This window comes from Anomaloglossus baeobatrachus, chromosome 2 (genome assembly GCF_048569485.1).
Source record: "Anomaloglossus baeobatrachus isolate aAnoBae1 chromosome 2, aAnoBae1.hap1, whole genome shotgun sequence".
Classification (NCBI taxonomy): Eukaryota; Metazoa; Chordata; class Amphibia; order Anura; family Aromobatidae; genus Anomaloglossus; species Anomaloglossus baeobatrachus.
The window spans coordinates 344,967,700-344,980,268 of NC_134354.1; positions in this window are offsets into that span (position 1 = coordinate 344,967,700).

The following is a 12,569-nucleotide window of genomic DNA, read 5'->3' on the forward strand; positions in this document are numbered from 1 at the left end:
ATCAAGATTAAAATTTATTAACAAGCCACTTAAAATAAATAGTTATATCGGTCAAGTAACCACACAGCAAACGTTGTGCAGGGGTGAATGCACTTTGGTAGGGTTATCTATATAGTGCGGGATAGCCCGGTGTATGCTGGTTTGCTAATCTCTCAATGGTATTAGAGTATTAACTTTTGAGGCTGGGCTAAAATTCCCTAGTCTCACACCTTCCTACCTGCGGAGGTTAATACACCATAATGTTTTGGGCGCCCCCGCTCATCAGCTATCCCTGTAAACCCTATACTTAGGGGTGCTTCACACACAGCGAGAACGCTGCTGAGATCGCTGCTGAGTCACGGTTTTTGTGACGCAGCAGTGACCTCATTAGCGATCTCGCTGTGTGTGACACTGAGCAGCGATCTGGCCCCTGCTGTGAGATCGATGCTCGTTACACACAGCCCTGGTTCGTTTTTTTTATTGTTGCTCTCCCGCTGAGACTCACGCATCGCTGTGTGTGACAGCGAGAGAGCGACGAAATGAAGCGAGCAGGGAGCAGGAGCCGGCATCTGGCAGCTGAGGTAAGCTGTAACCAGGGTAAACATCAGGTAACCAAGGTGGTTACCCGATATTTACCTTCGTTACCAGCCTCCGCCGCTCTCACGCTGCCAGTGTCGGCTCTCTGCACATATAGCTGCAGTACACATCGGGTTAATTAACCCAATGTGTACTGTAGCTAGGAGTGCATGGAGCCAGCGGTAAGCAGTGTGCGCACCTCCCTGCTCTCTGCACATGTAGCTGCAGTACACATCGGGTAATTAACCCGATGTATACTGTAGCAAGGAGAGCAGGGAGCCAGCGCTCAGTGTGCGCGGCTCCCTGCTCTCTGCACATGTAGCTGCAGTACACATCGGGTAATTAACCCGATGTATACTGTAGCAAGGAGAGCAGGGAGCCAGCGCTAAGCAGTGTGCGCGGCTCCCTGCTCTGTGCACATGTAGCTGCAGTACACATCGGGTAATTAACCCGATGTGTACTGTAGCTAGGAGTGCAGGGAGCCAGCGCTAAGCGCGGCTCCCTGCTCTCTGCACATGTAGCACAGCATCGTTATGATCGCTGCTGCTTCTGCAATTTGTGCTGAAGTCAGAGATATTCAATCACACATTGTGCAGAGTCAGTATTACGGATATTGCTAAAAATAATGGTGGTGGTCATAAAAACGGCTCCCAGATGGAACAACCTATACACAAAATCCCATATAGGGACCAATGAAAATGTCTAGGAACAATTAATAGGCAATCCTAATTAGTCCAAATGATCAACTAATTTATTGTGGGCCCATAAGTAAATAAGTCCCAATACAGGTAAACTTATCTTGCTGGAGAATAAACTCCCAGAAAAATCCTGACGTGTTTCCCACACTTTTTCTGGGGTTCATCAGGGGATGTTACCACAACGTGAAATTTCACTATACTTTAGGCCACCTTATATTTTAGTGTCCTGTCATGGATCTGCAGAAGTTCAAAAAATGAGCGTACTCTTGGACAATGCAGAGAGGACTTCAGCAAGCCCACCCTGTAAGTACGGGGCTGAAAGAGATCCCTATATGGGATTTCGTGTATAGGTTGTCCCATCTGGGAACCGTTTTTATGACCAACACCATTATTTCTAGCAATATCCGTAATACTGATGTGGCGCACCTGACCTGGTCAGGCACCACAGAGTATTGCACCCATGCTGGGGCAGTGCTTCCAGGTAATCTCCAAGGGCCAGGATGAGATGCACACACAAACACACAGTGACCAGGTCTCCCACACCATTAGAAGGGACCATTGGGTAGCCAGAAGGGGTTAACTTTCAATTTCTATCAAGGGGTGTGCTCAGAGGCTGGTTGCTAGGAAGCAGTGCAGACAGGAAGAGAAGGAGGAGCAAGCAGTCTGAAGCAGAGTGTTCAGGACTGTGGAAAGGAGCAGAGGGGCTCTCATGCTAGCCAGGCCCTGGGGAGTGCAGTAACTGAAAATGGGGGAGAAAGGGTACCTGTGGGTCAGCCTGAAAGACACCTAGAGAGAGGTGGCCGAGTAAGGGGATACCTGGTATTCCAGCACGCAAGGGGAGACAGGTCCCCAGAGCAGACAGCTAATCATCCAGAGCTGCTCAACCTTCAGGTGGGGATACTTCATGCCCTCACCACCACAACACAGAGTCCGAGCCAAGCAGCAATCAGGAGGCCCATAAGGGGACAGGGCCAGAAGCCATCCCACCAAGGTCACGCTGCCGGCAGACGGGCCAGAGAGGGGAGCAGGGTTGGAAACAGCTTCCCTAGAGGAATCCTACCATACTTCAAGTAAGGGGTCCTCCCAAACAAAAGGAGTGCAAGGAGGGCGAGTGGACAGCTACCCTCAGAACGGCCTTCTGGAATTCCTGGTTCCACCTGGTTATCGCAGTGTCGCCCGGGCATCTCACAGTGACCACCAAACAGTGAGTAAACACGTTAAAAGACTTCTTGGACTGTGTTTGAGTCATTCTGGGACCTGTGGTTCCACACACTTACACAGGGCCCTGGGGCTTGCCTCACTCTCGGGAGGCCACTACAACTGACTGCACCCACCATCAGCCCCAGGCACCCCTTAATCTGCAGTGGCGGTCACCCTGACCGCAATACCGAGAATGGCGTCACGAAAATCAAAAGAGAAGGTTCCCTACCTGTGACCAGACCGTCCCGTTGAGTCCCTGAAGGTAACGCACCAGACCGCTGCAGCAGCCCTGGGCTCCACATCTAATGTGGCATCACGAACAGGATAAGGACTAGACCTGTTCAGACAGGTGACCGTGCGCCTCAGAGGTCCGACCGCAAAAATTGAACCGCCGCCATATTGCCATCATCAAAAGCGTGCACTGCAGCCCGCGCGAGGGGGAAGAGCACCGCCCACGAAGAGGTGTTGTCGCCCCAGAATCCCCAGAGCGTTCTGACCTCGGAAGTGGAGGGAGCGTGCAGATTTTAAAAGAAGAATAGCGGCACCTGGAAGGAAAATGGACGCTGCGGGAGATAATGCCCCCGGTCAGGGCGACGCAGCCCAAGCGATGCCAGCCCCCGGCGTGGTGAACGCAGCAGCGCCCGGTGCCGGTGCCGCGGTCGCAGCAGCACCGGCCGAAGTCTCCCCAATAATGCCGATTTCCTTACCGTACGTCCCAGGGGCACAATGGCTGCCCCAATATGCCGGTAAAATAGACACACTGACCGGATTTAAGAAAAAGATCAACACCCTGCTGGACATGTACGCAATGACCGGTAAGCAGAGAGCCGCCGTGGTGCAGGGACAATTGACTGGAGCAGCAGAATTGGAGGCTGAGGCCTGGACCAGTGATGACCGGAGCTCTGTAGAAGCCATCTTTGCCAAACTAGCAGCTGCTTTTGAACACCGCACCGAGGGAGAGCTGAGGACGGACTTCTATAACTGCCGCCAGAAGTCCCAAGATAGCATAAGATACTATGCCCTCAGGCTGCAGGCTGCACTACGGGCTCTCAAGCTGGTGTACACTGTCAGTGATCAGGAAGGAAGCCGGATGATGAAAGAACAATTCTTTCGGGGCCTGCACTCTCTTGAGGATAGGAAGCAGATGAAGCTGTGGTCCCTGGAACACCCTGACGTGGACTTTGCCATTCTGAAAGACAGAGCGGTGAAAGCACTCCAACCTCCTGTGGACACAGAGTCCGTCTCACCAGCATGGCCTGCCAGTTCCCCGGCTGCAGGAGCAGAATCCTCCTCGCAGGCCCTGATAACTGCAAAAGGACTCAACACGCCAGCAGAGACCATAAATACACTATCCTCCCAGGTGCAGCAGCTCAGCAAGGAAGTCGCACGAATCCTGAAAGCAATGCAGTTGCCCTTAGAAACCAAAGTCCCTAGCTGACAGCCCGTAGGACGTCCCTTGGATGCGGGGGGAAAAGAGGTCCTACAACCCGAGGCAGGAGCAGTGATCGCTATGACTTATCTGGACAACCCATTTGCCGTCGTTGCCAGGAGGCAGGCCACTATGCAAGGGGTTGTCCTTTAAACGAGCCAACCCTGGGGCCGAGGGCCAGTCCTCAGGATTAAGAAGATCAGGCCCAGTTCGCTGCCGTGATCAGTACGTGGGTGGACGTCCGGTCCTGTCCACCGTCCTGGATGGGATTCCTACTCCGGCATTATTGGACACTGGTTCTCAGGTAACCACGATCCCGTATGTTCTTTATCGTAGGTTTTGGTCAGACGACGATCTCTGACCACCGGACCCTGACCTCACCATCTATGTGGCCAATGGACAACCTATAGACCAGATTGGGGTCAAAGAGGTAACCATAAAGGTGGGAAGGCAGGAAATGAAAGGACAAGGACTGATTGTTGTGGATAATGATGTTAGAGAGAGGAACCCACAAATGATTTTAGGCACTAATGTCATAGAAAATTGCCTAGGGGAAGTGTTGTTGTTGCTTCAGATTGCTGAAGGTGCTGAGGGCGGATCGCGGAGAGCCTTGCAAAAAGAGATCTGAGTCATTCTGAGGAAGCAACAGGTACAACAGACTGGCGGTGAGATTGGTAGTGTACGGGTAATGGATGCTAACCCCATTGTGATACCCCCACGGAGTGAAATGAAGATGTGGTGTAGAGCAGCGGTAGGTCTTAGAGGACAGGATTACCAGGCTGTACTAGAGCCCACTCATTCGGAACACTGGCCCACGATTCTGACAGCCAGGGGGGTAGTTGACGTACACAAGGGACGAGTACCTGTACGAGTATTGAACTGTGGGGAGGAGGAAGCCAGACTACCAAGGTACACTACCATAGCCAAACTGTTTACTTGCTCAAATGACGCTATAACACCTGTAGCTCCCCTGACACAAGCTGACTCAAAAAAGGACGAGACCTCTCAAAAGCAGTTAGAGGACTGGTGCCAGAAACTCCATGTGGGGACTGACTCTACATCCACCTACCAGAAACACGGGGTTCATAGGGTCGTGCAGGAATACGAGCAGGTGTTTAGTAAGAACCCACTAGACTTCGGTAGAATCAAAGGGGTGCAACATCACATACCCACAAGCAGATATCCTCCCATTAAGGAAAGACATAGGCCTATACCACCAGCCCATTACCAGCGCACAAAGGACATGCTGAAGGACATGAAGGAGGCAGGAGTCATAAGGGACAGTTGCAGCCCCTGGGCAGCTCCCCTGGTCCTGGTGAAAAAGAAGGATGGCACGATGAGGATGTGTGTAGACTACAGACAGATAAATCAGATAACACACAAGGATGCCTACCCTTTGCCACGGATAGAGAAATCCCTCGCTGCCTTGAAAGCCTCTAACTACTTTTCTACCCTAGATCTCACTAGTGGCTACTGGCAAGTATTGGTAGCAGAGGAAGATCGGGAGAAGACGGCCTTCACCCCCCCCCATGGGCCTCTGTGAGTTCAACAGCATGCCATTTGGACTCTGCAACGCCCCCGGGAACTTCAAGAGGTTGATGGAGTGTTGCCTGGGGCACCTCAACTTTGAAACTGTCTTGCTCTACCTGGATGACATCATCGTGTACTCCAAGACCTACGAGGACCACCTGAAACACCTGGCTGAAGTCTTTGAAGCACTATCTCGATATGGGATGAAGCTGAAACCATCCAAGTGCCATCTACTGAAGCCAAAGGTCCAGTACCTGGGTCATGTGGTCAGTGCAGAAGGAGTAGCGCCGGACCCAGAGAAGGTCACAGTCATCCAGGAATGGCCCACACCCACTACCATCCGGGAGGTACGTCAGTTCCTTGGCTTGGTAGGCTACTACAGAAGGTTCATCAAGGGCTACACAAAGATGGCAGCACCTTTGCAAGAGCTCCTGGTAGGCCAAGCAAAGAAGAAAGGAAAGACCTCCGGCCCACCATTTCACTGGGAAGAAGCAGAAGAACACTCCTTCAGACAAATGAAAGGGGCCTTGACGGGTGAAGAGATCCTAGCCTACCCTGACTACAGACTGCCATTTGTACTGTATACAGATGCCAGTAATGTGGGATTGGGAGCAGTGCTTTCACAGGTGCAGGAAGGCAAAGAATGTGTGATTGCTTACGCCAGCAGGAAGCTCAGGCCTACTGAAAGAAACCCAGAAAATTATAGTTCATTTAAGCTAGAGTTCCTGGCCATGGTCTTGGCTATCACAGAGCGATTCAAGCACTACCTGGCAGCCACCAAATTCACCGTCTTCACGGACAACAACCCCCTGACCCACTTGGACACTGCTAAATTGGATGCCATGGAGCAACGTTGGGTAGCCCGACTAGCAAATTATGATTTTACTGTCAAGTATCGGGCTGGCCGCAAAAATGGCAATGCAGATGCTCTGTCCAGGATGCATCACCTAGCAGACGAGGGTGAAGATGTAGATGGCCTTGAAGAGATTGAGCTGCCAGTGTTCCATCACCATGGGGCCAAACAGTGTCGGCAGTCACGTGCCAACCGCCAAGAGGTGACCCTGAATCCTTTACCTCACTCCAACTGGAAGGAGACCCAGGAAAATGATCCAGCGGTAGGCTTGGTAAAGAAGCTGATCACCCAACCTGGTGCCAGCCTTGACAAAGGAGCCCCACCTGAAGCACAGTACCTATGGAAAGAGAGGGGTCGATTATTCATCTACCAAAACAAGCTATACAGGAGTATCATTGACCCGAGGACGCATGAGAAGGTGTGGCAAGTGGTACTACCACAGAAGGATAAATGGATGGTGCTGGAAGCCTATCATAATGGCGCGGGCCACTTTGGTTGGAAGTGGAAGAAACTGGAGGCGCTACTTAAAGCAAGATTGTACTGAGTGTGGAAGAGATCTGCCCTTGAGAAGTGGTGTCGAAACTGTGGGCCCTGCAATCTTAAAAGAAAAGACCATCACAGCCAGAAAGCACCACTCCAGCCAATCCAAACTAAACGGTTCCTGGAGATCGTGGCCCTGGACCATGTGAAGTTGGCGTCCAGCAGACAAGGCTACAACTACGCTCTCACTATGGTTGACCACTACTCCAGATTCCTGGTGGTAGTACCAGTCAAGACTGCAGCCAGAACTTTCCAGACACATTTCTGTCGACCACATGGTTATCCAGACCAAGTGCTCACTGACCAAGGACCAGCCTTTGAAGCTGAGGTGTTTAAGGAATTTTGTAACCTTTAAGGCTGCAAGAAGATCCGTACCACGCCTTACCACCCTCAGACTAACGGCATGTGTGAGAAGATGAACCACATTATTCTCGACCTCCTGAAAACTCTCCCACTAGAAGAACGAAGTCAATGGCCAGAAAAGCTGCCTGACCTGGTGGACATGTATAACAACATCCCTGTGAGTTCCACGAACTGCAGATGAGGGCCAGACCAGGAAGATTGCCAGTAGATCTGGAAATGGGAGTTGAGACCCCTGAAGACCCACTACAAAGTGCTGATTGGGATTCCAACCGCCAAACCCAATACAAGAAAGTACAAGAGTGTGTGGAGCGAAGCTTGACTCAGCAGCGTGAGAAACAAGAAAAAGCCTACAATCAAAAAGCACCTGCTGTTCCTTTGATGCCTGGAGACTTAGTCCTCAAGAGAAAGAGAAGACGTCATAAACTCGACAATCACTGGGAAGAAGAACCTTATACTGTGTTACCATCGACGCTTAGCCGTGAAAAGACATGCCTTATCAGAAAAGATGGAGGAAAGACAACAGCTGTCATTTCTAGAGATCTCCTAAAGAGATGTCCTGAACAGCTAAGAATGCCTGAAGAAGTTTCCAATCCTTCGCCAGTCGAAGAACCAAGAGAAAAGATGATCCATACTGTACTTGGAGATTTTCCAGCGAGTTGGCCTCAATACAATGGAGCAGTTGTTATTCCAGTCATTACCTTCCCTCAACCTAGAGAAGTAAGAGAACCAAAAGAACCTGTTCAGAACCTTGAAGAGCCAAACGTAGCTGAATCACAAGACCATGCACTGGTATCGACACCCAGTACACCCATTATTCACAGTGAGACACATACACCGGGTGGGATGACACAACATCAGACAGATGACAGTGTAGTACTGCGTAGATCAACCCGCAGCAACTTTGGTCAGCTCCCATTACGCTATAGAGAAAGTACAGTTTAGTCCAAAATGACAGTATAAAATGCAATGTTTAATCTGTTTACAGTTAAGTAACGTTTAAGAATGTGCCCACAAGGACTATTGTGAGAACTCTTTAAAATGTTTTCTTTGCACTTGGCTACGTGCACTTTAAAAATGGACCACAGGTTATGAACTGGCTATAACCACGAACTCTCGCCTTGTAAAAAGTTACCTCTTTGGTACCTACCATCAGAGTCTGCCTGTTGAGGGGCATGGCTCTGCACAAACAAGGGGGCATGCCTGTTTATGGGGCCTGCCCTCCAACACTCGGAAGTGGGTACGCCTGTTTATGGGGTGTACCTTACACCACCCTCCTCAGGAGAGGAGGATTGGAGGAAAGGTCTGGGGAAATGGATGGCCCAGACCTGGTCACCAAAAGGACCGGTGACCTACCTCCTGGAGGTTTTTGGGTGGGTCTCGGACTTGTGGGTGGTTGGTGGTGGAATGGTACCTGGTATGTTTAAATGTAAATAGTTGCCCCTGTGTGGAAAAAGTTTGTAGTTACCCTTTTCTTCTTGTCTTTGCAGCCCGAGGACCTGGTGCTGATAACCAAGGGGGAATGTGGCGCCCCTGACCTGGTCAGGCACCACAGAGTGTTGCACCCATGCTGGGGCAGTGCTTCCAGGTAATCTCCAAGGGCCAGGATGAGGTGCACACACAAACACACAGTGACCAGGTCTCCCACACCATTAGAAGGGACCATTGGGTAGCCCGAAGGAGTTAACTTTCAATTCCCATCAAGGGGTGTGCTCAGAGGCTGGTTGCTAGGAAGCAGGGCAGACAGGAAGAGAAGGAGGAACAAGAAGTCTGAAGCAGAGTGTTCAGGAGTGTGGAAGGGAGCAGAGGGGCACTCATGCTAGCCAGGCCCTGCGGAGTGCAGTAGCTGAAAACGGGGGAGAAAGGGTACCTGTGGGTCAGCCTGAAAGACACCTAGAGAGAGGTATATAGTAAAGCTAACCCCAGCACTCAAATGAAGACAAAAAGGGGAAGTATGCGTAAGTGAATTTATTGACTGACACACTGCAAAGGGAACCCAACCAGAGCAACAGCACCAACGTTTCGGCGTAGAGCCTTTCTCAAGGTTGTTGCCTGAAGGGTGTGAGAACAATAACAGAAGTGAGTGCATTATGTACAGGTGATACATAGAATATATACACAAATAATACAAATATACATAAAGAAATACTGCGGATGGAACGTACATCACTGGTCAGAGTAAGGAAACACGGGTCTCGAAGGACAACCGGAGGTTTTGCAAATAGAGGTAAGGTTCCACACGTTTTGCAGAATGTGTTCTTAATCACATGGAAAAAGAATAATTAGTACAGGTATGATAACATTTTTCATACCATGGGACATAATATTGGTCAAGTAACATAGGTAAGTTGCTTGTACAAAGCAAGCTAAACAGCCGGAGCTGGTATCTGTACCAAGGGGAGTGGAGAAAGGAAAAAAGAAAAAAGATAAGTGGCCGAGAATCAAATTCAGGGATAGAGGGATATGCTTGATGGAGTAGAGGCCAATGTTTAAAAATGACACCATTAATGAGAGGGTTGAATGGATGGTAAGTACTCACGAAGGGGACACACTTGTGACCCCGTGAGTTGGGAGCTGAAACAGGGGGTAGGGGTCTCACATAAGGTGGGTAACCCCTTGCTGAAAATTTCATGTCCATATCAATATGGCGTGCATCCCTGGTAGATGGATCTGAAACGATCCGATTGACCCGGCAATGTTGGGAATGAGGTAGAGACTTTTTAATATGTCGTGGGTGGCAGCTAGAATGTAAGAGAAGATTATTTCTGTCGGTCGGCTTAGTGTACAGATCTGTCGAGAGGGTATGGTCGGGATTGACGATTACTGTGGTGTCGAGGAAGTTGATGGAGTGGTCGCTGTGATGAAGGGTAAATGAGATATTATTGGTGGCATTATTGATGTCAGTGAAAAAAGAGTTGAGTGATAGAACGTCGCCTGTCCAGATGAGAAAGATGTCATCGATATAGCGTTTCCACAGTGTCACCAGACTGTCAAATAGTGGATGGGGATAGATATAGCAATGCTCGAAGTAGTCCATAAAAATATTAGCATAGGGGGGCGCAACGTTGGATCCCATCGCGGTCCCCCTACACTGCATGAAAAATTGGTCCTCGAAGAGGAAAAAGTTCTGGGTAAGGACCACCTCGAGCATATCCAGACAAAACTCCTTTTTGGAAGAGGGAAGGTCAGTGTGGGTGTTAAGGAACCTGTCTACTGCTTGGATGCCTTCGTGATGACCAATGCTCGTGTACAAGCTGGAGACATCTAAGGTGACGAGTAAACAGTTGTCAGGTACACTGTGGATGGATCTTAGGATAGAGAGGAAATGGTTGGTGTCCTTTAGATACGAGGGGATTTTGGAAATGTGCGGGGTCAGGATTTTCTCAAGAGTGATAGAAATGGGTGACAGTAGCGAGTCGGTGGATGCGACTATGGGGCGGCCAGGTGGAGAGGTCAGATTTTTATGGATCTTAGGCAGGGTGTAAAACACCGGAGTAATGGGATGATTGTTGATCAGAAATTCACTCAGGTTGTCATCAATGGTGGCATTCTGTTTGTAAAATTGTACCTTTTCCCGTCTGAGAGTGGAAATACAGGACGTGGGATCACGAAGTAGTGGACGGTAGGTATTGGTATCGCTAAGTTGCTGGCGGATTTCGTTAATGTAATAGGTTCTATCAAGTACCACAATAGCCCCGCCTTTGTCGGCTGGCTTGATGATAATATTCTTATGGTTTTTGAGAGAGGTCAGGGCGTTACGCTCATCAGGGGTCATGTTATTCCTCAGGTGGTAGCTCCCCTTACCAATGTCTGTAGTAATGGCATGAATGTCCCTGGAGACTAGGCTGATAAAAGTCTCAATAGGGTGGTAACAACGTGGGCGTTGGTAACTGCTGGGGGTCCTGAGGTTGAGGTCAGTGAGCGTAAACCCACTGGGGGGTGAAGATGTCATAGATGCAGTAGATACTAGGCCGAGTTCAGGGGTTCTGTTAGCGAAATGCGCTTTCAGACAAAGATTTCTAAAAAATCTGTTGAGGTCATGCTCTAAATTGAAGGTATTGAAGGGGGTTGGGACAGAAAGAGAGTCCCTTCTGTAGGACCTGGGTCTCAAGGGGGGAAAGGGTCTGGCTGGATATATTGTAGACAATGTTGTCCCTACCTGGGAACGGGTTGTGACTCTGTCTGGGCGTCCCCCGGTATTTCCGCCCCCTCCTCGTCTGTTTTTTCCAGGACGTCTTGGACCTAAAAAAGACTGGGAATCTGTAGAAAAATGGTCGCTGTCGGACCCTGAAGAGTGACCACCACCCCGGCGGAAGTTTCGAGATGGAGCGGACGATTGCCATCGGTACACACGATTTTTAAGATAATCTTCTTGGTCCCGCAAAAATGTATCTCGTTTGCGGATCTGCAGCGTGTCTCTGTATTCAGAAAGTGTAGAATTGCACTTGGTCTTAAGCTCTTCAAGGGCCATAGCGTTCAGAGTCTGGGAGAGTTGTGTCTCTATATTCTTGATATTGGCGTCGATGCTGATAAGTTCCCTTTGCAGGTAATCAATTGTAAGGAGTATTATATCAAAAGAACATTTGTTAAGAATGCTCTCAAAGGACTTGCAGTACTCGGAGTTATCCGAGAACAGTGTGGGCCGTAGAAAGACTCTGAGCCCCCTCGGGATTCTCTGGGTTTTAAAGTATTCAGCCAAAGTGGCTGCGTGTAATTCAAGGGCTGTGTTCCTCTTAGTTTCCCTCAGGTAATCACGAGTGCGAATCTCGTCTGACGGGATGGTAAGGAACTGAGTTCTTGTAGTAACCTTGGCAAGGATACTAGCGGCTTGCCCGTCATTAAAGGAGAGAACAGGAGCCGACATGAGACTAAAAGGTACAGTGGGAGCACTGAAAAAATAGTACTGTCAAATGTTTAGAGATTACAGGCTCTACTACACACACTGTAGGTGCTTAGGGGATAAAGAATCATATAGTAAAGCTAACCCCAGCACTCAAATGAAGACAAAAAGGGGAAGTATGCATAAGTGAATTTATTGACTGACACACTGCAAAGGGAACCCAACCAGAGCAACAGCACCAACGTTTTGGCGTAGAGCCTTTCTCAAGGTTGTTGCCTGAAGGGTATGAGAACAATAACATCCCTCTCCTCTCTCTCTTTCCCTCCCTCTCCTTCTCTCTCTCTCTTTCTCTTTCTGCCTTTCTTTTTTTCTCTCTCTCTCTTTCTCTCTGTCTCTCGCTCTGTCTCTCGCTCTGTCTCTCTCTCTGTCTCTCTCTCTGTCTCTCTCTCTGTCTCTCTCTCTTTCTTTTTTCTTTTTTTCTTTTCTCCACTCCCCTTGGTACAGATACCAGCTCCGGCTGTTTAGCTTGCTTTGTACAAGCAACTTACCTATGTTACTTGACCA